Genomic DNA, 27255 nt, shown 5'->3' on the forward strand with positions numbered 1-27255 from the left:
TCATTGAGAGTTTTCTAAAATTCTCTATCTTGGGTAGCGGGGGTGGGAGAGTTTTTGTGATGCATTTTATTTACCCCCAGCTCAGAGAGAGGCAAATTGGCACACTTTGTAAAATAATGAAAAATAGGAGGCGACTGGGTGGCTCAGTGGGTTGAGCATCCGCCTTGGGCTCAGGTCATGATCCCCGGAGTCCTGGGATTGAGCGCCGCATCCTCGTCCTCCTCGGGGCTCTCTGCTCAAGGGGGAGTCTGCTTCTCCCTCTCCCTTGGCCCCCTTCCTGGCTCATGCTCTCTCTCTCTCTTGTTCACTCTCTCTCTCAAATAAATAAGTAAAATATTTTTAAAAAATAATGAAAAATAGGGAAAAAGTTGTTGCTGCTTGCAGAGGAAAATGGGTGGATTCTAAGCACACAGATGCCCATGACTGGAATCTGAGATCAGCTCCCCTAAGGAAGCCTTGGGGAGCCAGAATGAAAGAGCAATGTGACCCGGACACAAAAGAAGAGGGAGACACACAGTATTCAGCCCAGGTGGCCCAAGTGGCCCGGAAATAGACCCAGCATGTCTGTAAATTACAGGGAGACATGAGAGGAGGAAAAGAGGGGAATGGGGGGTGGCGGGAAGGGGAAGCAGAGAAATAATATCTGTGGGTCACAACTGGAAAAGTATTTTAAAATTTGCAGCTTAAAACCTGCAAAGCTGCAAAACTTAAAAATGACTATTGATAGAGGATGGTTTAATCCACAAAAGAATCACAGTGAGTCCAAAGTGAGATGCATGGAATATAAAATAAGATCTGAAAACCTCAACTGGTCTGCCAGTGGGCATAATAAATTTTGAAGAGGCTTCAATTTCTTTCCACGGCTGGATGAACAATTTGCTGAGGTGGAGTTTCAGAGGAAACAAGAAGATTAGCTTTGTATTTGATGCACAGTATTAAGGGCTTCCTAAAGAGATTAAATCAAAACCTGATTACAGTCCACTAATGCTTTATTAATGTAGCAGACATTTTTTGCTTTTCAAGTTTTTCATTTAAACTTGTGTTTGTGAATATTATTAAATTTCTTGGGATTAAGGACTTTTAAAGCCCCTCGTTTGCAAAGCCCTATTATTCAGTTCTCTGCAGGGGCTCAGAAAGCCCTCAGCACATTCGCCCCCACAGCTGGTCATTATCGCAGGGGGGCTTAGGGAAGACAAAGGGGAACCCGAACAGCTTTGGCAGAGGAACTTGGCCAGGGGAAGAGAGATGTTCACGACTGTTCCTTCACCTTTGCCATCCCATCCCCTCATCCCCTCTCTCTGATTCCTGGCTGCTGATGATTCTGGGGACAGGGTGGGGTATTTAGCCCTGCTGAACCGCACGCAGCTCAGCCTCCTGAATGGGCTTGCTAGGGCTCCTAATCTGCAAGTGTAGGCTCCGTGTAGGGGCTCCCCCCTCTCCTTCGCATGCCACTGCCTCTGCCCAGAAGGCTCCTCTTCCTCCATTTGGCTGTTTAAATTCATCCCCTCCTTCCAGGCTCATCTCAAATGCATCCTCATTGTCCCTTTCATCACAAACAAGAAACAAAATCTTCAGTGGTGTTGGGCCATCCCAGCTTTGCCTACTCAGTGGCAAAACTTAAAAATCTTACAGGTTCCAAGGTCGAGAGGAGGAGGAAGTGGAGAGCAAAGGTCCCAGGCTTTCCCATGGGGAAAGGCTTCTCTGTCCCTAACATCAATAGTGTCTGTTGCTCCAACTGCCAGGCATGGTCATTTGCTTGTGTCTTCCTCATATGGCTCATGAACTGCCAGATGACCTGGGCTCTGTGCAAGCCCTGTAGTGACGATTTTCTTGCTTACTCTGGGCAGATATTTGACTGTCTTGTGAATGTACCAATGTACCATTGACTAGGAAGGCTGTCTTCCACATTTTTGGTAAAAATTCATGCCCCACTTTTATAGGGGACGGTCAAGTTGGCTGAGCAAGAATGCATTACTTTTCTGGGTAAAATGCATTACTTTTTTGGGGGTAAATGGGGATTTTCTCACCACTGTGGAATTAAAGCAGAATACAGAAAAAAAACCTGTTGCTGTGGAAGCTAAAACTGTAGCTTTCATCCTTAAATCCTGATTTCAAGTGTTGGAGTTAATCAGAACTCCCTGTCCCTTCATCCTGCCTCATCTGTGTGTCCCTTTCTCATTTTGACAGATCTAGTCAAAATGATCTAAAAACAAATTATTTTTTATTTTTATTTTTTATTTTATTGGAGTTCAATTTGCCAACATATAGCATAACACCCAGTGCTGATCCTGTCAAATGCCCCCTCAGTGCCCATCACCCAGTCACCCCCACCCCCTGCCCACCTCCCTTTCCACCACCCCTAGTTCGTTTCCCAGAGTTAGGAGTCTCTCATGTTCTGTCTCCCTTTCTGATATTTCCCACACATTTCTTCTCCCTTCTCTTATATTCCCTTTCACTATTATTTATATTCCCCAAATGAATGAGAACATACAATGTTTGTCCTTCTCCGATTGATTTATTTCACTCAGCATAATACCCTCCAGTTCCATCCACGTCGAAGCAAATATAAAAACAAATTATTGAGGATATAAATGTATAAAAAGATGTGTCTCCCATAATATTGCATCTGCATGTCTTTGAATGCTTTGAAGTTTTTTATATAGTTCAGCTATTTGTATATTCCCTTCTCATACATGTGAGCATCTTGAGGGCAGAAGGTCTATCTCCTTTGCTTTTGTGTCCCTTGCAGGGCCCAGCCCGGTGCCTTGTATAGGGCTCAATGATCGCCTGCATGAAGGACAGGATCAGTGTGCACGTGTCTGTTTGCATCTACATGTTGGCTCTTTGCTCCATTATGTGGTGTAACAGTGATAAGCCATAGTGAGGCCAGTAGTGAGTGGGGCTGAACTGTCTCTGGGTTAACCCTAACCTAAACCACAGGAGAGAATAAGTAAAGGAACAACAACAACAAAAGACCCAAACACATGGACCCATAGCTCTCTCTAGTACACAACTGCATATTAGGGAAGCACATGTTGATAGTCACTATCAACTTGTCTTTTTGGTGGGGGGAGGGGTCGGAGAGACACTTTAGTTGCTACACATTCCTGAATATTAGGCAGTTTGCTATTTAAGTAACCTTTACTGACTCTTGTTTCCTTAGGAAACAGATGAAAGACTAAGGAGGCTTGTGTAACCAACAAGTGGCCTTTAACACCCGTGATAACATTTTGTTTAACTCAGGTCTGTTAATGAGGCTTCTGATTGCTCCTACCAGATACGTGGATTGTTCCAGAAATCAGTCTATTCAACTGGGAACCCCTTGAGTTAATTTGGCCCTGTATGTGCTGAAATTGACAGTTGAGGAGGCATCAAGTAAGCTGTCCAAAGCCTGCTGTTCTAAAATTAAAAAAAAAAATCTCAACAAAGTGAAAAATTTGAATTTCTAACATAAAATGCAGACCTTCTGATGAATTTTTGTTTATTCAGCATTGGAGAAAAACACTTCTTTGCTAATCAAGAAAAAGGAGAATTAGGACAGATGCCACCTTTTCAACTACCAATCTTTTTCAGGATAGAGAAAACAGCCAGAGATTCCAGAGCCTTTGTGCTGTAACAGATTATCAGTACAATCTGGTACAAGCCTTCCACCCATGGGCCCTAATCACTTAATAGGTAAAGGAGTTGGACCAAATATTGACTGGCTCTTCCAGCTCTGACTATAGATGAAACATTATTTTATCACTTTATATAGTTCCATTTTGGAGTGGTAACCGATAGGGAGGTAGAAACCATGCCCATTTGGTGGGTATCCATTCGAATTTACTCCCACGATAGCAGAGCGTCTTCACTTGTAGCTGTGCTGTCCAGTGCAGAGGATATACTACTGTATGTCTACAATACACAGCACACTTCCAGAATTGAGAATGGAAAAAATTATTCCATTATTTTTCATATTGATTACATGTTGAACTTATAATATTTTAGATCCATTTGGTCATGTGAAATATGTTATAATATTAATTTACCTGTTACTTTCTACTTTCTTCTTTGTATTATCTAAACAATGTACAACTCTATCCATGCCTCATACTATATTTCTCTTGGACAACCCTGGCCTAGAGAGTTCCTCCTTCTCCATGTGACCTGAGTTCCACTACTTAGAAATCTTCCAAGGTTGAAACCATCTAAACTTGTGGTTTTCAGCCTTCGATGCACTTTAGAATCACATGGGGATCTTTTAAAAAATACTGACCCCCCCCCCACCTTATTATTCTGATTCTCTGATCCAGCTCCTAGCGATCTTGGAATTTCTTCCAGAGGCCGTAGGGGGTGTGGTCATGAAGAGGCAGACTCTGTTAACCGAATGCCAGAAACACATCTGAGCCTGGGCCGGACAGCTGCTGGATGAGGGGGAGGCAGCACTGAAACAGGCTTAGCTCAGACCCTCAGCTAGTTATTAAGAGCAAAAGGGCCCTCTCCTTAGCTCTTCAGTTGTTACAAATCAAGCAAACAGAACCAAAACAGTAACTTGAATTAATTCTGTCTTAGCTGCTACTGCTTATTTGAGTTTCTGAAAATCAGCTTACAGCATTCCATCCGGCCTCCCAGGGAGATACTGGGCATTGCTTGGTCTGTTTTCAGAGAGGAAAATGGAGCTCAAGGACTATGACCATCTCTTTGGTTAAGAGAATTCCTTCTGGGGACGCCTGGGTGGCTCAGCGGTTGAGCGTCTGCCTTGGGCTCAGGGCGTGATCCCTTGTCCAGCGATTTGAGTCCCACATCGGGCTCCCTGCGAGGAGCCTGCCTCTCCCTCTGCCTGTGTCTCTGCCTCTCTCTGTGGGTCTCTCATGAATAAATAAAATTACAAAAAAAAAGAATTCCTTCTGCCAAATTTTGGCTATTTTGTTTTACATTTATTTCCATGCAGAGGTTTTTTTTTTTTTGGATCCTTAAGGGATCTAAGGAAGAGAACATAGAAAAGGCAGTCGCATTGGACTTAGACTGTCCTCTAGAATGGAGCAAGCAACCATCAAGTTCATGTTGATTCCTAGTAGCATAGGCTGCATTGTCTAGCCTGACCCTCAAATTCTGGGAGTTGCCCTCTGCGATCTGCCGCCCGGAAGGCTCATTAGAGCCACAGTTGTTTGTGGTTAGGCCCTGGCATGGGTCCAAGCGAGGAGGATGCTGCTCCTCTTCTGCTAAGTCTTCCTGCTTCTCAGGACTGTAGGTGCCTGTCCGCCCTCTACAGATGACTCAGGTTGGAGTCCTGGCAATGAATTTGGAACAGGTTTAAAAAACAACTGAAAACCCTAGGCCTTTAAATCAGACTCTACTGAATTGTCTCTTGAGGTCTGGGGAAGTCACCTTCCTTCTCAATTCTAGGGATGCTTGAGAAAGAGGTACTGAGTTACTGTGATCACGAATGGCCAAATTCAGTGCCACCTGCAGTGGTGGTGCTACCTTGTGAGGCACCAGATGATTAATGGGAGAAAAGTTCCAGTAAATAATCCAGTGTGTCCACAGTGCCCTGAGGCTTTACCATTCCTCTCTCTGCCCGGGAATTTTGATTAAATACCACTTTGATGAGTTAAGATTAAGTTAAAGGGTTTATGTTATGTTTTTCTGAGTTAAGATAACGTTAAGGTGTTGATGTTGTCTGAGTTATTTTGGAGTGACTCTGCCACTTACTAGCTATGTGACGTTGGGCAAATAACTTCTCTAAGCTCCACTTGTAGAATAGGAGTCATCACAGTACCTACCTCCTATTCTTGTAAAGATTTAATGAGTCTCCCTGCATATTTCCAGCCCCTGGTACAGTGACGTGCTCAGAATAGCACCTGAGGAAAGGTTTGTGGGATGAATAGATGAATGAATTAACAAATATTAATATTACAGTCAAAGCGCATGCTTACAGAGATGCATTTTTGGGTCAATCTTTTTTGGGTCAATCTGAAAGTACCAGGGTTGGCAAATTGAACACCAATAAAAAATAAATTAAAAAAAATAAAAGTACCAGGGTTTAGTATGCAAAACTAATTACTAAAGCCTAATTAGTTTCTCTATCAAAGATTCAGACTCGGTGTGCCTCCATTTCCTTGCCATTTTCATACAGTAGATGCCAGACATAGTAGATGGAGAACTAGAGAAAGCATCTTCTAACACTGGCTTTGAGGCTCACACTGGCCACAGTACATGTTTTATGTTGCAGAGATATTTTAGGGGTTCAAATTGTTCTCAGCTGTGAAAAATGATAAAGACAGATACTTTATAGCCAAATGTAAGTACAGTCTACTAAATAAGGAGCCATTGAAATGGACAAGCATTGAGTTGGATTGGTAATCAGTAATTATATATTATATTGAAACATGTACATTTTAGTGTTTGAAGAAAAAAGTAGGATTCTCTGAACTGCTGATGTAACTTCTCCCCACCCCCAAAATAGAGCAGATGGGTAACTAGGAGCCCAACTTTTTCTTTTTAAGAGCAGCTGTAAGAGGATAGTGATATTAACTTACCAAAAAGATTTTACATGGAGCCATGCATTTAGATTTTTTAATGTCAGGTGTGGTATGAAAGATAACAACATGCTTTTTTACTGAGGAGAGATTTTTCTGAAAGTTCATCTTCATGCTATAGTCATAACCTAAATTACACTTGAATGAAACTTTGGAAAAAATAAAATTGAAAACCTCTTGGATTAAGAGAGAGTTGTAGCTACAGCAAATAAAAATGACTTGCTTTAAGTTAGGTCCAGATTAGAGAGCATCGACCTTGATGTAATTCATTGGAATTTCAGTTTTATTTATTTTATTTTTATTTATATTTTGAGGGGGGGCAGAGGGAGGAGGAGGAGGAGGAGAGAGAGAGAGAAAGAGAGAGAGAGAATCTCAAGTAGGCTCTACGCCCAGCGTGGAGCCCAACACAAGGCTCCGTCTCATGACCCTGAGCCCAATTCAAGAGTCAGCTTAACTGACTGAGCCACCGAGGTGCCCATGGAATTCCAGTTTTAAAGCCAGATCAAAAAATAAAAAAATAAAAAATAAAAAAATAAAATAAAATAAAGCCAGATCACCTGCATGGCTTCATTTTAGTTTTTCTTAATCCCATGGATCATTTTCTTTTGGCGTCTTCACTATTGGACCTCTATGGCGTGGGGGATGGGAGCAGAGAATATTAGGATCTCACACTTGGGCAGGGACAAAGTGAGAAAGAGGGAAAAGTGGTGCAAGTAAGGAAGCTGGATGTATAGCCGGCTCAACAGGTGCTACAGGGAGCTGGGTCACAAAGTGAGTTGGAGCTTTACTCCGGCCTCTGTGCCTGGGTGAATGTAAGGAAATATGCATTTACCATGCCATTACTTTATTTTCGATTCTGTTAACAGCTTTTTAAGTCAACATGATATTTCATAGCAATTAGCTGTAATTACAAATCTTAAAAACATTTTTGTGGCTAATTACATGCTTAATTGTTGTTCCTTCATTTTCATTTAATTCTAAAAGAAATTAACTGTGCCATTTGACAAGTGCTTAGTGTTTTTAAAACTGATTATGAATACTCTCTTACTGAAATTTGTGGTTATACATCTTCGCAAACTTTCCCCCAGTCTGAAACTGTCTACAAATGTTGGCAGTAGGTCCCCTGTGTGCATGCTGGTCTCAGGCTACTCTCACAGCTATGGTTGCCTGGAAGGGACTGTCACCGTGGCCAAGAAAAAACAAGCCACTCAGTCAGTGGCAGACTAGAGAAGAATTGGGCGTCAGATTTTCTGATGGTGATTGTTTGGCCACTGGGCAGCAGGCCACCAAGTGAGTTATTGATCCAGTGGAGCTCAGCCCATTTGGATTGCCAGGATTGGCTTTCTGTCATCAGGTTACTAAAACTGTGTGTCTGGAGAAGAAGAAAACAATTAAAAAACCCTAGTAGGCTCTGTGACTTAACAGGTTTAAACTCTCTAAAGGAAAATATCATAGGCATTGGCTCTAGGGTAGATGAATGGGAGAAATCCTGACCACTTGGACTTCAGATGTGTGGAATGAATCTCTGAAATTCAATTAACTGGCCCGGATAGCATCTGAAATGCCGTTCGTGGTGGGGAGGGATAAAGTTCAACAGTACTGATGAGGAATTTCAGTAAGTGTGATATTTGCTCTGAATTCTTAAGAGGAAGGGGAGAATAAATAGGTGAGGACACAGAAGACGTGGGCCAAATTCCAGTTCAGATGCTTATTAGCTATGCAGCCTTCCACGATTTTTTTCAGACCAATAAGATAATGTGAGTAAAAGCAATGAAGATAGTACTTGACACCTAGAAAGGGTCTCAGCAAATGTTCTTTTTCTTTCTTCTCTTAAGTCTTAGGGTTGTTATTCTATAAAGAACTCAGTTTTGAAGATGACTTCATTCTGAGATATTTTATCCTTATTTATCAGTTGATGGCATAAGAGTGACCCATTATTAACCTGTAGACCCATATAATTTTTTAAAAGATTTTACTTATTTCTTTATTAATAAAAGAGAGAGAGAGAGAGAGAGAGAGAGAGAGAGAGGCACAGGCAGAGGGAGAAGCAGGCTCCACGCAGGGAGCCTGATGTGGGACTCGATCTGGGCCGAAGGCAGGCACTAAACCACTGAGCCACCCAGGGGTCCCCCCCCATATAATTTTTTATGATATTTTAACACTTTTCTACCAGTGCATTATAATACAAGCTTTTTAATTTCGTATTTTTCTTACCTTATGTTGCTAAGATGATGTTTTTAATGATCTGAAAGGAATACTAACTTAGGATTGGGATATAATCGCACTGGCAAATGGATGCAGAATTTTTTACCAGAATATATACAAGTGTTGTGTGAACCTGAAAATAGTTTTTTCTCTGTCTGGATTTTTTTTTATCACTTTGTCCCATTCTCTTGGAGGATGTTGATGTTTGTTTTCCTCATATCTCCAGTAGCAAAGCAAAAAATAATGCATTGCCTTTAATGTCAGTCCTGACAATGATAGATGATGGCTGTTTGTATGGGTGTGAGTGACAGGTCCCGTAGCTCACAGCCCTTCCATCGCACGCATCTCACCTCAGCCTTCATGGTTGAGTCCCACCCAGCTCAGCCTGCTTGTTTGTTTGTTTCTTTCATTCTTTCTTCTAGGATTTATTTACCTATTTGACAGAGAGAGAGAAAGAGAATGAGAGAGAGAGAACAAGTGGTGGGGACCGAGGGGGAGGGAGAGAGAGTCTCAAGCAGACTCCACACTGAGTGCGGGGCCCAAGGTGGGGCTCAGTCCCCTGAGATCACGACCTGAGCTGAAGCCAGAGAGCTGGACACTTAACCGATGGAGCCCCCCATGCACCTCAGCCTTCTTGAACCTATTCTTTGGGACTACCCGTGAACCCATCACTTATGGGTCTCGGTCATTGTGATGAATCATTCATCCAGAAAATATTTATTGAGCCCATTTACTGGACCAGGAATTCTGCTAAGTGACGGAATCATGGAGATGCCTAAGGCACAGCTCCAACCAGAGCTAAGACCTGTCTAGAGATTAACTATAACAAAGATTTAAAAAAGGTCACACGGAAGAGCAGGGAGCAATTGGTGTTCAGTTGGGGGAATTCGGGCAGGGCTACGCTCATTCGTTCAAGAAACAAATGAATAAGAGCTTGTGCTAGGCTGAGGCTACAGAGGCAGAACTCGGTCTGTCCTCAAGGAGTTTAGCTTCTTGGGTGAGGCGGACAGCCAGGCTGATGACAGCACCTTAGAGACAGTTAAGGCAGGAACAAAGTGCTGAGGGAACCTAGGAGTCAATATATTTGGGGAACCAAGGAGTCATGGCAGAAGCAGAGGTTAAGCTGGGTGTTCTTTAGTGAGTTTATACTCTAGTGAGTGTGACTGCTAGGCATGCAAATAATTCCCAAACCAAGGAAAAGGTGCTGAGTGCCCTTGAGTGCCCTAGGAGAGCTTCAGACTAAGGGCTACGAGGAGGGAGAGTAGGGTGAATGTGCTGACTTCCAGCTGGGGGCCTCAGGGGACTATTTCTCAAAGAGACCAAATTGCAGCTGGGCCTTAAAGGCTGAGCAAACATTGGGGGGAGGGGGGGGGGAAGGAGAGGACGAAGCAGCAGGAACGGCAGGCATACAGATATGGCCTGTCACTGGGAAGTCCTCTGGGGGTGGAGGACACACTTCTGGCTGTGCTTTGGGATCGAGGGCTCTGGAGTCCGGCTGGTGGGGTTCCAGCATTGCCGTGTCCTTCACAGTCAGGCCTGCTGGTGAGACTGAGCAAGTGTCTTAGCCTCTCTGAGCCTTGGTTTGAACATCCGTAAAACGGGGCTGACAGTAATACTGAATCCCACAGGGACAGCCCCTGAGGATCGGTTTAGTTCACGCATACGCAGGTCCCCCAGCAGCACCCAACGAGAGGGCAGAGAGGGAGCACCACATGTGTCCCTTGTGGGCGGCAGCGGCAGTAGTATCCACCGCAGCTGTCATATAAATAGGAACAACTTTAGGGAGTTCTTGTGCTGCGAGCTTGTGGGGACACCCCTAGGATGACCTGACCTGCTGGAGGAAGCCCAGCAGGTAGTGAGCCTCAGGGGCCGTTGAAGAATGATCAATACTGTCGTGTCCTCTTGGCATAATTGTTAAGGTACCCCTGGGCCGTGTCCTAGCCACATAAATAACCAGGCCTCAGCAGTTGCAAAGGGCCCACGCAGAACATTGGCTCTGGGACAATGGGGACAACTGATGAGGACCACGTCCAAGGTGGAGGTGCAGAGCCCCCCGTCTGTGATACAAATCACACCAGCAGCAGAGCTTGCCAACAGTAGGCACTGCCAGTGGTTAAACTGAAGGTGGTGCCGGGGCGCGTGCGTGGCTCAGTCTATTGGGTGTCTGACTCTTGGTTTGGGCTCAGGCCCTGATCTCAGGGTCTGGGGATCGAGCCTCGCACTGGGCTCTGTGCTTGACGGGAGTCTGCTTGAGATTCTTTCCCTCTCCCCCTTCCCCTGCTCATGCTCTCTCTCTCTCTTTCTCTCTCTCTCTCTAAAATAAATCTTAAAAAAAAAATGAAGGTGGTGCTGAAAGTCTGGCCATCAAAGACCTGAATGCCTGTGTCCCGGGTGCCTTGTGTTCATACTCCTACCTCCAGCTGAAATTTTAGTATGGAAGCGTGGCTATTTGCAAGTAATCCCGCAGTGTTCCCACTAGGGGCAGGCTCACAAGAAACAGGCACAGCCTGAGAACAGTGATCTGCAAAGTCGCGGAAACTGTTCTTTTCTTTTTTGGAAACTGTTCTTTCTTGCGTTGACACTTTTGTGCATTTTCGGACGCACTCGACATGTACAGCTGCATTTAGCAGGTGGCCTGGGACTCCGTATATTCCCACTGTGCGCCCAACTGCAGATCCAGCAGATGGATGTCATCGTAAACGTGACTCTTTCGGGTTGCCCTAACCTTTGGCTATTTAATCTGGCTCCTCGTAATCGCTAAGCACACACACCACTGCTGCAAGACAGAGGCGCCTTACCAACTCCTGGAAGAGCCCACAAATCTCCCTTCTCAAATGAGCTTTAGCATAGCAGGCTCAAAGGTTCCTTTGCAGATTCACGACGAGCCTCTGGAAGTTTCTGAGACACAGAGCAATTAAAACGGATCTCTTTCTGAGACCTCTGTGTCTTACACTCTCAGAGCTCTGTGTAAACATCATCTTGTAGACCTAGAAGTAAGGGAATCATACTGCACTGGAAAATTATTATTCTGTGTCTTAATCAAAAAGGATTTAAAGGTGGCCAGTGGCAGGTATTGTGCCAGTAATCAACAGCCCTGCAAGGGTTAAGCTTTGAGTGTCTTCTGCCCAGTCTTTGCACCTTCCATTAGAAAATGGGTCTTGGATGAGCACTGGGTGTTATTCTGTATGTTGGTAAATTGAACACCAATGAAAATTAATTTATTAAAAAAAAAGAAAATGGGTCTTAACTAATACCCTATTTTTGACAAACGCTAATTAAAAATTTGCCTGGAAAAAATTGCGTGTGCCTCCTTTGAATTTTTTTTCTTGAGAAGGGATATTTTGGATGGCTCTTGTTTGTTTAAAAACACTACCCATGGAAGTTTCCTAAAATAAATGTACTTGTGGCAAACAGACTTTCAAAATCACTCACGGATCCTGGAGACCCGTGATCGAGTCCCACGTCGGGCTCCCAGCGTGGAGCCTGCTTCTCCCTCTGCCTGTGTCTCTGCCTCTCTCTCTCTCTCTGTGTCTCTCATGAATAAATGAATAAAATCTTTTAAAAAATCATTCACAGAGTAGAGGTAGGGGCATAGAAACAAGGGAACTGAAGTTCAGAGGAGTTAGGTTGAGTGAACAGAATGCGGCACTTGGGTTTGAGCCACCTGTATGACCCTGAGTGAGCTACAGTGCAGACTCAGTTTCTTCATCCGAAAAACTGGGCAAAAAAGATTCCCCCTATAACACAGCACGTGTCCCGAAGGAGGATTAATTAGAATAGTCTAAAATAGGGAAAATGCTTTTTGTAAATCGCAAGCTGCTATTCAAATGTAAGGAATTACCCTGAAATCACTAATTAATTCCTAGAGTTTGTGGAATCTGTAGAGGTTGCCCCTGTAGCAGATCATGTCATATGGAAGCAAATAATTTTTCTTCCTCTCTACTGATTATTATTTTTTTTTTTATTGCCCAGTTTCCCTGGGTAGGTCTTCACCTTGTTGTGGCAAAAAGATTTCTCTTCTATTAAAAAAAGAAAACAAATGTAAGGAATTACTCTGATCATCACTATTCAAGGTCCTACAGCTTATTTTTTAGTTTTTATTTTATTTTAATTCATTAACTGATGACTTTTTTTTGCCCGGGATAGTCCCACAGCCTATACCTGGCTAGTCAGTTTGTCTGAATAAATATAGTGAGTCACTTATGTCTCTCCCCACTAGATGGCAGGCGAGCCACTTGGTAAAATACTGTTCCGCCGGGATCCACGCAGCCAGCAATCGTGGGGCGGTGAGGCAGTGCAGCAACCACAAAGGGTGGATTAGAATTGTGATGAGCAGAGACAGCCCGTATTGTGAAAATAAATTTCATTCAAACGCCACTGGCTTCCAGTTCACCAAAATCTTGTATCTGTGAAAACATGATCCTTTTGACTATAAGAAAAAGGACAGCTAAGCAAATAATTTCAGCCAATAAGGAAGTGTTTAGCCCACTCCGAGTTATAGCTAACAGACTTAACGATTATTTATAGCACCACTTTACAGATAATGGTTTCATCCATATCAGGAGTCGACAAAGTGCTTCTGTAGAGGGCTGGAGAGTAAATATTTCTGGCTTTGCGGGTTGAGCCATTTCTGTTGCATGGACTCAACTTTGCCTTTGCCGGCTAGAAGCCTGCAAACAGACTGAGACAATAAGACAATGAGTGGGCATGGCTGGGTTAGAATAAATTTTAATGATGGATGCTGAGTCTGGAAATCCATGTAACTTTATTTATTTATTTATTTATTTATTTATTTATTTATTTATTTTTTCATGTGACTTTGACTTACCACCAAACACTCTTCTTTTGATTTTTTTGACCATTTAAAAATGTGAAAACCATTCTTAGCTCAAAGACCATACAAAGAATGGCAATAGGCCTGATTTATTCCTTGGGGAGTCATTTGTAGGTCCCTGGATTTTTTTTTTAAAGATTTTATTTATTCATGAAAGACATATATATATATATAGATAGATAGATAGAGAGAGAGAGAGAGAGAGAGAGAGAGAGAGAGAAGCAGAGGGAGAAGCAGGCCGCATGCAGGGAGCCCAAGTGGGACTTGATCCCAGGACCCGGCATCAGGGCCTGGGCTGCAGGTGGCGCTGAACTGCTGAGCCACCTGAGCTGGCCAGGTCCCTGGGTTAATACCCATAATAGTCTTAACAATCAGATGGACAGTCCCCTCAGTTAACGTAAATAAACTTTTTACTGTTTTCATAATCCATTTCAATGTGGCTTTTTTGTATGTGTACAAATGACTGACCATGCCTCTGATATTTTGCCGACCTCTCAATATAGCCTTGTGTCTTGTTTGCTAGATTGACTATAAAGAAACGAATTCAAGCAGTGGATGCGTTGTTCTTAGAATTACCAGAAAAAAAAAACCAGAACACCTGGTTAAATTTGAATTTCAGTTAAACAACGAATAATTTTTACCCTAAAAGTTTGTTCCCTGTATTGCATAGGACATACTTCTATTAACGAAATATCTGTTGTTTTTCTGAGATTTTAACGGGGTGTTTTTATCGGTAAATCCGGCATTTCTTGTACTTAGGGACTTCGTCCATCCCTCATTGGCTGAAGCCTTAAGAGTAAGGAGAGATCTGAAGGCAGGACTCTAAAGTGACATGAGTCTTTAAAAGAGGTTTGAGGAGATCCCTGGGTGGCGCAAAACTTGATACGACCAGGCAGCTTGATTATATGTTTGCAGAAGTCAGAAATAGGGCAGCCCGGGTGGCTCAGCAGTTGAGTGCCTGCCTTTGGCCCAGGGTGTGATCCTGGAGACCCGAGATCGAGCCCCACGTAGGGCTCCCGGTGCGTGGAGCCTGCTTCTCCCTCTGCCTGTGTCTCTGCCTCTCTCTCTCTCTCTCTCTCATAAAAAAATAAAAAATATATAAAAAAGAAAACGTTAAAAGAGGTTTGAGGAGACGGCTCATCTGCAACCCGTGGTGGCTTCCAGCGGTCCTTAACCCACTGAAAGCTCCGCACGGTGACGCGTGTTTCATTTGCTTGGTGACTTGTCCCGGAAAGACGCGGAAGGCTTGAGCCCTACCGGCCGATTTGCCGCTGCCCGAGCGGTGCGGCGGGTCAGCGCCTCCGACCGCTCGGGCGTCGGTCCCCTGGGCTGAGGCTCGTCCTCGGGCCTTGGGACGGTCACTCGGGTACTCGGGGCCGCGGCGCGGCGGGGGGAGCGCTGCAAGGGGAGAAGCGCTCCGCACGCGGCCACCTGCGCTGCACGCGTCCTCCCGTCCTTGCGCGGGCGCGGAGGGGGGGGCATCGGGGGAAGGTCGCGGTGGGGGGACGTGGAGGGCAGGTCGCGGTGGCGTGGGCATCGGGGGGAGGTCGTGGTGGGGGGAGATCGCGGCGTGGGGGGCTGCGCAGGCGTCTCGGGGCGCGGCCCGTTGCTAAAGGCGGCGCCACGCGAGTCCCAGACTCGTCGTCCCCACCCGGCAGCATTCGCATCTCGGCCGTCGGGAGAGGGCTTGGGGGTTCCGGGGCGGCGGGAGCCCGGCAGCCCGGCGTCGGTCGCGCTGCCACAATCCCCCGGGGCCGCGGCGTGGGCTCCCAGGCAGCGCCTCTTGCGCCTCCTGCTCCCGCCCGCGGCCCGGCCCGCGCCGCCGACCGCTTTTCCACTTGCAAAATGAGGCCCCCGCCTGCCCCTCCCTCCCTCCGGCCACCGGCCGGGCCGAGGGCAAATCGACCGACCCACCTTAGGCGCCAAATTGAAGGCAGCGGCGGTGCGGGGTGTGTGTGGGGGTGGGTGGGGGGAGGAGGCGTGGGGGTTGCGCACCAAGACACCCAGTAATTACCATAAAAATGAATTCAGTATCATTAAAAATTCAAAGTTCGTGCAAAATAAAATGCGATGATGAACAAAACATGAAGACGTGAAATAAAGACGAGATCTGACCCTCCTGCGGCACCACTCAGCCACCCTGGCCTCCCCCTAACCCCGGGCCCTGCAAATCTACTCTGTAGCGATTCCCTCCTCTCTCTGTGCCCCCAAGTCCTGGGCCTCCGGCCTACTTCGCATTTGCTCTTTCTCTGCAAGGAGTTCGGTTTTCACGCTGTCTGTGCCTCCCCGGCTGTGCAGAAGGAAGGTGACACTGCTGCTTCGCCACCTCGTACCCCCAGGAGCCAAGCCCACTTCTTGGCTCGCTGAGGCCATTGGAACAGGTGCGCAGCTTGGAGGAGACCAGAGGCGAGAGCTTATGCGGGAGCCCCGGGTTGCAGAGCTCAGCACTGGAGCCACCAACACCCCCCCCAAACCCCCACGGAGGGAAGGCACAAGAAAGAGGAAGCTGTGCTCCCCTCATTAGGGCCTAGGAACCCATTCACAGGAGGCTTAAATATACATGTTTTAAAAGGAACCACAATAAAGCAGGGAAGGACTTTTCAGATTATTTTGCAGAAAGAGGGATCCTTCTGTGCTTGGGGACAGCCTGCTCCTTTCTAGCCTGCCATGAGCATTTCCTGGTATTGCAATTCAGTCCGAATTTGCCATGCCAGAGGCCCCTTTTTTTATAAATTTATTTTTTATTGGTGTTCAATTTGCCAACATATAGTATAACACCCAGTGCTCATCCCGTCAAGTGCCCCCCTCAGTGCCCGTCACCCAGTCACCCCCACCCCCTGCCCACCTCCCCTTCCACCACCCCTAGTTCGTTTCCCAGAGGTAGGAGTCTCTCATGTTCTGGCTAGAGGCCCCTTTAATGAGCATGACGCTCCATAATTTACAGTGCGTCTCCCCTTTATTACACCTCATTTCAACTCTGTCAGCGGGCAGCCAGCAGGTGCTGGGCGCTGGCTCGCAGGGGCTTTCCCTTGTCACACTATCCCCTAGAACCATTGGTGCTGACCTTGTGTTGTTTGCTGTCCTTATGGCTCCCAGAGGGACAAATGGCACATGTGGCCCAGGCTGAGGAGACGGCCTGGCTGTATTTCAGGCAGGGACGCAGAAGGCCGCCAGCTCTGGGACTGCTGGATTCCCCAGAGGGTTCCTCCGTCTTGTCTTAGGCCAGTGAAAATGAGGTAAAGAGGAAAGAGCGAATGAAGAAGATCAGGAAACTATTGTTCGAATTTCTGTGCCTTGTCTTAAAAAAGAAAATCTCTGGAAGCTTTGGGTGTGTCCGGTCCCTGGGAAGGCCAGGGAAGAAGGGGGAATTTGTCCGATCACTTGCCCAATTCCTGGTCTGCTTACCTCCAGGAGCTATTTTTTTTTTTTAATTGAAGTTCCATTTGCCAACATATAGTATAACACCCAGTGCTCATCCCATTAGTGCCCCCTCAGTGCCCGTCACCCAGTCACCCCGCCCCCCCACCCGCTATTTTTTCATTATAAATTTATTTTTATTGGGGTTCCCGGCCCACTATTAAGTCAACGGTCTTTTTTTTTTTAATAATAAATTTATTTTTTATTGGTGTTCAATTTGCCAACATACAGAATAACACCCAGTGCTCATCCCGTCAAGTGCCCCCCTCAGTGCCCGTCACCCAGTCACCCCAAGCCCCTCAATACAAAAGGGGGAGAAGTTGGGGAAGTGCAGACATCCTGGGCCCTGTCCTGCAGGCGCAAGGCCACCGCCTGGGCTGCGAGCCTTCCCTCTCCCGGCCTAGCTGTTCCACGCTCTAGCCAGCAGAGGGCACTCTTGCTACGCAGACTCCCCTGGACTTCTTGGGGCGGGGAGACTTTTCAGAGGCATAAAAAAATACTTGGACCTAGTAAGAAATATGCATGATTTTCCATGAAATATTAATGGGAAAAATAGATTATTATTAAGAACTTGTCTATTTGATTAATGACCCATCAAACCGTGGAAGGAAAGAAGAGGTCTCATAACTGTCGTTATCAAACATTAAAATAGCAATGTGGTAATAAATATCAGCATGATATACTTAAATTATTTAGGACACAAATAAGACTTTTTCTCCTAGGAATGTGTGTGCCGAGACCTAGTAACAAGGAAGAACGGGTCTGATTTATCCTAAACATCTTCTTTTTAATTTTTCATTTATTACAAACGAACTTTCATGAACATCGAGACAGTTACTTATTTTTTTTTCATCGAGACAGTTAAACGAAACTTCCTCTCACCAAAGAAATCTGCCGTCTGAGGCCCTCTGTGATTTGCCTCAACAGATTTTGAACTTTGTGTTTTACTCTCTACTTTAGCCACCCTGTCTTTCAGCCTCGTCTCATTTTTTCCAGCATTTTCTTGCCTCTGCCTCCTCTTACTCCCCACTCACTTTCCCTCTTCACACTCTGGAAATCCTACCCATTCTTCAAGATCCACTTCAAATACTGACTTTTTGTGAGTGCTGTCAAGGCGTTCACAAGGGATGAAACCCAGGGAACCAGGTGGCACTGTGGTGAAATGTCACGAGTGCTGTAATCAGAGTGGGGATGGGAAGGAGGCTCTGGGAGCTCTGGTCGGTGCTTCAGAGCCAGCTGGTGCTTCAGACACAGGCCAAGAGATTGGGAAAGCTTCCTGGGAGAGGTGGTGCTTGAACTAGTGCTGAAGGTTAAGGAAATCTGGATGATTGAAATGGCCCCCGAAACTGGCTACCTTGTTGGTGACAAGGGAGGAAGGGAAGAGGTAGAGACAGGTAGGCCTGGGAAAGGAGGCCTGCACCATTACACAGAGGAGGTCGGACTTGATTCAATAAGCCATGGAGACTCATGGGGGGATTTCAAGTGGAGACGATATTGGATTAGACCCGCATCTCAGAAGATTGCTCTGGAGGCAGTGTGGTCCATGGGTTTGAATGGCCGGTGCCCCACTTAGGAAGTGGTACCATTCTTCAGATGAAGAAAGAGAAAGGCCCCAACTGGGTAGATAAAGTAAAAATGGATAAAAAGGGGGCACATGAGGCCCCAATAACATGTTGTTGCGACTCTTACAGAATGTGTGGCTTTCTACCTTGTGTTTTTTTTTATTTTTTATTTTTTATTTATTTATGATAGTCACAGAGAGAGAGAGAGAGAGAGGCAGAGACACAGGCAGAGAGAGAAGCAGGCTCCATGCACCTGGAGCCTGATGTGGGATTCGATCCTGGGTCTCCAGGATCGCGCCCTAGGCCAAAGGCAGGCGCTAAACCGCTGCGCCACCCAGGGATCCCATACCTTGTGTTATGTTACGTTGACCTTCCCTGGAAAACAAAGTTCCTGGAAATCAAGGGTTTTTTGTTGTTGTTGTTGTTGTTTTGTTTTGTTTTTGTTTTTTTTCTCAGTTCATTTCTTTACTCTTCGTATCATATGGCCTGGTACACGATAAGCATGAGTTGACTGAGGAGAAAATGTCTGAATGATTTTCTCAGGAGGGTTTACTTTTGAAATGCTCTACTTGTGCCCTCTGGGCTCAAAAGCCAGCTGGATGACAGGTTTGTTTATCATCTTAGTCACCGCGCTGTGGTAGTTTATACATTTTGAAAGGAAATAAGATTTCTCATGGAAATCTCACCATTGGCTCCCACTTAGGGGTATCATACTTGAAAATGGTAAAGGATTCCAATGGGCTGTACTTTTTGAGCTCGCCACTTGAGTGTGTGTGTTTTAAGAGCTGTGAAGGGGGATCCCGGGGTGGCTCAGCGATTTAGCGCCTGCCTTTGGCCCAGGGCATGATCCTGGAGGCCCGAGATCGAGTCCCACATCCAGCTCCCGGCGTGGAGCCTGCTTCTCCCTCTGCCTGTCTCTCTCTCTCTGTCTTTCATAAATGAATAAATTTTAAAAAATCTTAGAAAAAAGAATTGTGAAGGAGGAGACCCATAGCTCTGCACAGCTTTTATGACAGCAAACCCCTTGTGACCCAGTGTCCTCTCAAACAGAGGCTGCTATGAACTCAATCTGGTTTGTCCATACAAATCCTCACAGGCTGTGGTGTGTTCAGAAAGTCTCTGTTCTTCTCTGTTCAAAGGCTGACAGAAAAAAACATCCTGAGATCCTCCTGCCCCTTTGGGCACGTGAGCTGCGTGAGCCTCAACTCAAAGCTCAGTCAGTGAGGCTTTAATTCTCCTTGGAGAGCATGCCAGGCCTCCTTGGACTCACGAGGACTTAGAAGAATGATGTTCCACCCTCAGCCCTGGAGATAAATGTACTTGGGAATAATACCTTGAGAAGGGGGGCACATGAGTGTATCATTATTTAACAGCATCCCAACAGCTTCCAGTCTCGGTAAAGTTCGCGGAACCGAAAGGTAACAGAGGACGTTTATTTCCGAGGCTTTGCCCTTCCCACTAGCCTGGTGCAAAAGTGATGTGTCCTTGGCAAGTTCAGAGAACACAAGGTGAAACTGCGACCATAAGCAAATGTGGTGGGTAGAAGGTATTTTATCATTTGAAAGTTGGTTGAATGAAGTTTTACCCAGTGATTCAGTGAAACATGTAGTAGTCATTCCTCTTGCCCTGGGTGATCAGTTTTTATGCTCTTGTTTGCTCCTTATTTCCTTTCATACATCTCCACCTCTTTCTAAAAAGATTTTATTTATTCATTTGAGAGAGAGAGAGAGAGAGAGGGAGAGAGAGCTTGAGCATGCATGAATGGGGGAGCAACAGAGGGAAAAGGAGAGAGAGGATCTTCAAGCAGACTCCCCACTGAGCGTGGAGCCCGATGGGAGGCGAGATCCCACAACCTCAAGACCACGACCTGAGCCAAAACGAAGAGTCAGATGCTCAACTGACTGAGCCACCCAGGTGCCCCCATCTCTATCTTATAAGGTATAGAAAAGAATTGCTATTAGTATAATGAAGTTAAACTATCCCCAGGTTCAGATAATCTGGTTTGGGATAAAATTGCCATAAATCTGTTCAAGTTTGGTAGAGAGAAAGGAGACTTGGAAACTGAGCCTCATACCTTTAAATTGGTATTGGGATTCGGGCTTCATGATGCCTTAGGATTTAATCTGTTGATTTCAAGTGAGGAAATATTTCATTTAACGTGATTTCTCCCCAATGATCAGTTGTTCTGTAGTTGTAATTCTGAATCTTGTATTTAACCCGAAAAGCCACTGACAGTTATGTGATAGTGCCTAAAATGTACCATGAAACATGAGATTGTTCCCTCACGCCCACATGTGTATGCACCCCCCCACACACTTATTATTACGAGAATGTTCACATCTACAGAGAAGTGAGATAGTGAAATGCATGTCCACCTACCGACCACCTGGATCAAACAATTGTTGATATTTTTTCATAAAAGAAGCGGCTAGTTATATGTGTATTTGCTTCAGCACCCCCAGCACCCCAAAAAGTGAGTATTTGCCAGTGTCACCCCGGTTCCATTATTGGACCTAATAGAATCAACAATAATCACCTGCTCTCCACCAGCAGCCTACTCATATCCAGATTTCTCCAGTTGTGCCCAAACTGTGAGTGACCGTTAATTATTAGTGAAGCCATTATCGGAAGGTCGGAGATCTGAGAACTTGGTACTTACTGTCCCTCAGTTGACATGTCAGGAGTATAGATTGGTAGCAGAGCAGAACTTAAGCCGGCAAAATGTCTAGTAATTAATTATTCATTGGGAAACAGTCCCTTCCTTGATCCATACTGACCTCCGGAGAAAGTTGAGCCATTGACTGGAATCAACTTGCGCCTCTGACTTGGTCACATGGGGGCTCTGACTCCACCAGAGCCCCTGTCTCCTGTAAAGAGGGGAAGTGCCATGGAGAGAGGCCCTCTGGCACTCTTCTAGGTGCACGGTCCGTTATTCCAACACCACTCACTGAGTAGTCCATCCTTTCCGCAATACGTCGAAATACCACAGAACTATAAAAATAGTGAAAGAAAATATGTGAATATATTTTTTATCCTCTTAGGGTAGGGCAGCCTTTTCAAAGCAAGGCCTGAAACATTTGACTACGTAAATATTTGAACCATCTTTATGGCAAAAGACAAAATTAAAAAATAAATGACAGGCTCGGAGAAAACGTTTGCCACATAGGCTTACAAATAAGAGTTCCCTAATATGCTAATGGTGTCTGCAAATCGGCAAGGAAAACATTTTAAAGTGGGCAAAGGACATAAACAAGACAGTTTCGAGATGAAGAAATAGAAATGGCTCACCATATGGAAAGATGATTAAAGAAATGAAAATTAAAACAAAAATGAGTTACCTCGTTATTCACCTTCTGTTTGGCACAAATGACAAAGATTGGTAATATTTCATGTTGCTGAACATACGGCCCAGAAGGCCTCTCCTCCACCGTTAGGGAGCATACAAATCGGTAGGTGCAGCCCTCGTAAGGGCGAGTTGGCATATATTGAATTTCTGTTTCCTCGCCAATGTAAAAGCTCCTTAGGCAGTCTGCTCCTGTTCCTGACTTCATTTTCTATTTTTGTATCTGCTTTCTCCTAGATGGTGATACTTGTGCTTCTCAGCTCAGCCTGGTAGCCTGACCCTAACTCCTCCTGAGTTCCGTGATCCCGTCACAACTGCAAGTCATTCTCCCACAAAGTTTGAGGTTACCCAGTTTGCACCTTTGAGGGTTTTGGAACAACATGCAAGTTCAAGTCACCAGCATGTTATCTTGCCGTCTCGTGTGACAAGACCAACATCCGGGTTGCTTGCTTCTGGCTTCATTCTTCTGCCCGCTGGTCCCTCTGCAGCCACTGATCACACACGCGTGTTTGTCATACAAAAGCTGTTTTGCTTTTCTTATTTGTCTCGTGAATGTTGTCCTTGGCTTCATACACGTCATAAGTTGGTGTTGCGTGCTGACCACTGGTACATAAAACTTTCAGTACTTGTCGATTTGCGTAGGTTTGGGTGAGAATGGCATCCAAGCAGACAAACAAGAAGGCAGACGATAGAAATGCAAGAAAAACAAAGGGCAAGAAAAGTGATGTCTGTAGCAAACAATATGAAAGTGCTTGAAATGCTCCATAATGGTGAAACTGAGACCTCTGTAGGGTGCTTTTTGGGTGTTAATGAATCTAATTTGAACAGCGAAGAGAAATGAGAAAGCTGTTAGGGCCAGTGTGTCGAAGGGCACACTAGAATCATTGAGAAAACCATACATAGCTTGAAAGGTCAAAACATAGACAATGGAAAAAGATTGGCGTGTGCGGCTTCTAACACGGGGAACGCTGGCTAGGCCTCCTCCTGTGTGCGTAACTTGCCAGTGAGCATCACAAAAATGCAAGTTTATTTCTTTATTTTTTAAAGATTTTATTTATTTATTCATGATAGACACACACAGAAAGAGGCAGAGACACAGGCAGAGGGAGAAGCAGGCTCCATGCAGGGAGCCCAACATGGGACTCGATCCCGGGACCCCAGGATCACGCCCTGGGCCAAGGGCAGGCGCTGAACCGCCGAGCCTCCCAGGGATCCCCAAAAATGCAAGTTTAAATTTCGATCTGGATGAAAAGTTCTAACATTCGTCACCAGTAACGGGTGGTTTGGGTAGGTTTAAGAAACTCTGTGTGGTCTGTGTGGAAAGAGCTGGCTGGCAGAGGAAGCAGATGGTGAGGCTGCTGCCGAGTACCCTGAGTACCTGAGGAAACTGAGGCCCATGGCTGCTTCTTCCGAGCCCATGAGACGGCCTGGTTCTGGCAGCGCATGCCTACTTGTACGTCTATTGCAAAGGATGAGCAAAAGAACAGAGGCTTCAAGCCTGGTAAAGACAAGCTCAGAGTTCTGTTTTGTTCCAGGGCTTCTGGTGACTTTCTGATTAAATCCAAGTTGCCTCACAGATTCTGTAATCCTTGTCCTCCTAACAGAGAATGCTAAAAACACTTTCTGTTTGCATGGTGGGAAACCATAGAATATGGGTCACCGAGAGACTCTTTCTGGACTTTTTTGAAGTGTTTTGTTCCTGAGGTTAGACAAGATTTAAGCTAAAAAAATCACGAATTCAAAGTGTTGCTGATTCTGGACAGTGTTCCCACTGACAAAATTGCTATAGTTAACACTGATCCATGTGTTCGAGTCCTCTCTGTTCCCTCTGGTACGGTCCACTCCTTTATCCCATGCATCTGGGAGTGCTAAAATTTTTTTTTCGTAAATTTATTTTTTATTGGTGTTCAATTTGCCAACACATAGAATAACACCCAGTGCTCATCCCATCAAGTGCCCCCCTCAGTGCCCATCACCCAGTCACCCCCACCCCCCACCCGCCTCCCCTTCCACCACCCCTAGTTCGTTTCCCAGAGTTAGGAGTCTCTCATGGTCTGTCTCCCTCTCTGATATTTCCCACTTATTTTTTCTCCTTTCCCCTTTATTCCCTGTCACTATTTTTTATATTCCCCAAATGAATGAGACCATATCATGTTTGTCCTTCTCCGATTGACTTACTTCACTCAGCGTAATACCCTCCAGTTCCATCCACGTCGAAGCCAATGGTGGGTATTTATCGTTTCTAATGGCTGAGGAATATTCCATTGTACACATAGACCACAGCTTCTTTATCCATTCATCTTTCGATGGACACCGAGGCTCCTTCCACAGTTTGGCTATTGTGGACATTGCTGCTAGAAACATTGCGGTGCAGGTGTCCCGGCGTTTCACTGCATCTGTATCTTTGGGGTAAATCCCCAGCAGTGCAATTGCTGGGTCGTAGGGCAGATCTGTTTTTAACTCTTTTGAAGAACCTCCACACAGTTTTCCTTTTTTTTTTTTTACAGTGTTTTAAAAAACTTTATTCCTTACACTTATATATATTTACATAATAAATATTAATACATTTAATAGTATATTAGCAAATATACCTTACATTTTAATATATTATATTTGCTAATATACTATTAATGTGTATATAATATGCCTGCAGTTTTTAATATATATTTATGTAGTATTTAATTACCTAACAAAACATATAATACATCTGCAACTTATAAGTGGCCTAAAACTGAGGTTTCAGGACATTTAATAAAAATCTTGTTACAGGGTGCTTGATTTTTTTTTTAAGAATTTTTTTTATAATAAATTTATTTTTTATCTTCCACACAGTTTTCCAGAGTGGCTGCACCAGTTCACATTCCCACCAACAGTGCAAGGGTTCCCCTTTCTGGGAGTGCTAAAAATTGTTCACGATGTCCTGTACTTGCCATGTATTTGATTACCTTGCAGATCTCATGAGAGAGACACCAGAACTTACTGTTAAAGTAGCTTGGCAAAATTTCTCCATTTGTAATGCTTTAACAAGAGTAGAACAATCAGTGAGAGAAATAACATAATCAACCCTTAATGGAGCCTGGCAGAAACTTTTTTTTTTTTTCTGGCAGAAACTTTGGAATGACGTTGTAACTGACTGGAAATTTTCCTCCAGTGGTAGAAGGAATTGAAAATGTTGTAGCATCTGCAAAATGTTTGGGTGGTGAAGGATTTGAAGACATTGAATTAAGTGACTTTTTGCTGAACTCTCAGATTCTCACCCTCAGGAGACCATTGAGAAATTTCTCAGAGATGTGATCATATCAAAAATTGATAAAAGAGGTCAACATAGGTTAACATCCAGAACTCGAAGCATGGTGAAGCAGCCCCTCTGCAAATCAAATTGCTGTAATGATTCAGAGGAAAGAGATCCTTCGACGAAATATTTATTGACCTACAGGCAAGATTAAAAGGATTACCCACAGCCCTATAAAGCAGTAATAAGAAACTTTCAAATGAAGGCCAGTAAGCCTTTTCTCTCTGCTTCAACAGGGTAGAAGAGGCTCGACCTTCGGGTTTTGTCATTCAAGCCCAGCCCATGAGCCAGCGGCAGGCAGAAAGGCCACAGTGACAGTTGAGGCTTGGGAGTCAGATTCCAACAGCTCTGATGATGTGGTGATCTGTGTGCTGAAAGATGAAAGTAGCCCAGCACACTGAGCTTACTTATCCCCAGACAAAACCCAAGTGTCTTGATTCTTTCTCTGTATCTGCTGTGATGACCAGTGTTTTCATTGACGCATGATTGTCCTCACCTTGAGATCAGAGAGAATGGATGAAAAGACACACAGAAATCAATTGCCCAGTCCCCACCACTGCTAATGTGAAATTAGGAAAATACCAATAAGCTCCACTTAGTGTTTTACTTGAGTGAACAAACCAATTGTCGGGGCTGTCCTAATACTCCCTTCCCTGCCCCCGCTTGCCCCACAAGCTCATGAACCCCCCCAACACAAATTCCTCTACCTTGAGGGTTTCAGGAAGTCAACTCTCACTCATACCTAGGGAGGAGGGCTACTCTACTCGTGCACAGTTTGATTTTGTACTCTTGATCCTGATATTTATTTTCATTCTATTTAATCCTAGCTTGCCATTTCAACCGAAAGAATCCAAACTCTTGCCTTTTACCTCGTCTGGTACCAGTGAACTTGCTTTGCAGCAGTTGCGTAAGGGAGCCACTGGTCAGTCCTGAAGGGCACTGCATTTCGAATGGACTCCTGCATTTACTTTGGTATCTAATCAAGGAGCAGAAGGTGCTAAAGTTCATTTCCATAGATCTTCTCTGTTCTCATACCTGGTCTTCCCGACGATTTGAACATAGGAATCTCCTCCGGGAAAGGGATTCTGACAGGAACTTCCCTAAAGGGGGTGGAAATCTAATAACCCAGCCCACCTCCAGCCTGGAGGTTGAATGATAGGGTACCTATATCTCAGGTTGAAGTCATCAGAGGAAGGGGGAAAGATACAAACGTTAAAAGGGCCTGCTTGCATAGTTACAGTTGAGACGACAGACATTTCTCAACAGGTTCAAAAGAGACAGATGAGAGTTGAGACGGCATTTTCGGGTGCCGTGGATCCAGTGACCCACCACAGTGCCGGAGGAGCTTACACCCTTTAGCCACAGCAGTTCTCAACAGATCAAGATCATGTTGGGGAGCTTTGAAAAATACAGATTTCTGGAACCTGCTCCTAGATGTGCTGAATCAGGGATGGGGTCAGCACCTGTATATTTTGAAAGCTCCTCAACTGATTTTTTTTTTAATATGGTCATGGTTGTTAACTGCTGCTCTAAGCCTCAGCAGAATCGTGATAGAAAATATAATACAAACGATAGTGGGCCCAGGAGCTAGGAAACCTTGATTCCAAATTTTGGCTCCACCACTAGCTCAATGGATGGTTTTATTCAAATCACTCTACTCTTTCCTAATCCGTCAAATAAGAGAATAGGACCACTTGGTCTCTAAGGTCCCTCTGTCTCTAACATTGTTAGTCTGAGAGAAAGGTGCATCAATGTTATTGGTTGACTTTGAGTGTGTCTGAGCCCTTTCATAGAGACCAAGGTAAGTAGTAGCATTGCTGCATTGTGCTCTTGCTAGCTTGAAGATTGTGCTTCTGGTTCAAGTTGGACCATTTTTAGTCCCTTCCAGAAAAGAGAAGTTAGGCATAGAGAAAACAAAACAAAACAAAACAAAACAAACTGAACATAGCATCAACCTCCTGAAAGGAAAGACAGAGGGGACCTCCTGTGAGTTTCTTCTTTGTGATAATTGCTGTTTTTCTTCTGAGTTACAAGGCATGGGGAAAATAACAGATACTATGTGTAAAACACCTTAACATGTTGTA

The 27255-nt window shown here is 44.9% G+C and overlaps 1 long non-coding RNA gene across 1 annotated transcript in view; it reads left to right on the forward strand.

The window, feature by feature from the left end:
* Positions 1 to 22329, forward strand: part of LOC121482737 — a 53561-nt gene extending 31232 nt beyond the window's left edge. Inside the window, exon 4 of the long non-coding RNA XR_005985609.1 lies at positions 22117 to 22329. This is a non-coding gene — a long non-coding RNA (uncharacterized LOC121482737). The remainder of the gene's footprint in view (positions 1 to 22116) is intronic.
* Positions 22330 to 27255: the final 4926 nt, after the last annotated feature.

The sequence above is a fragment of the Vulpes lagopus genome, chromosome X (genome assembly GCF_018345385.1).
Source record: "Vulpes lagopus strain Blue_001 chromosome X, ASM1834538v1, whole genome shotgun sequence".
NCBI lineage: Eukaryota > Metazoa > Chordata > Mammalia > Carnivora > Canidae > Vulpes > Vulpes lagopus.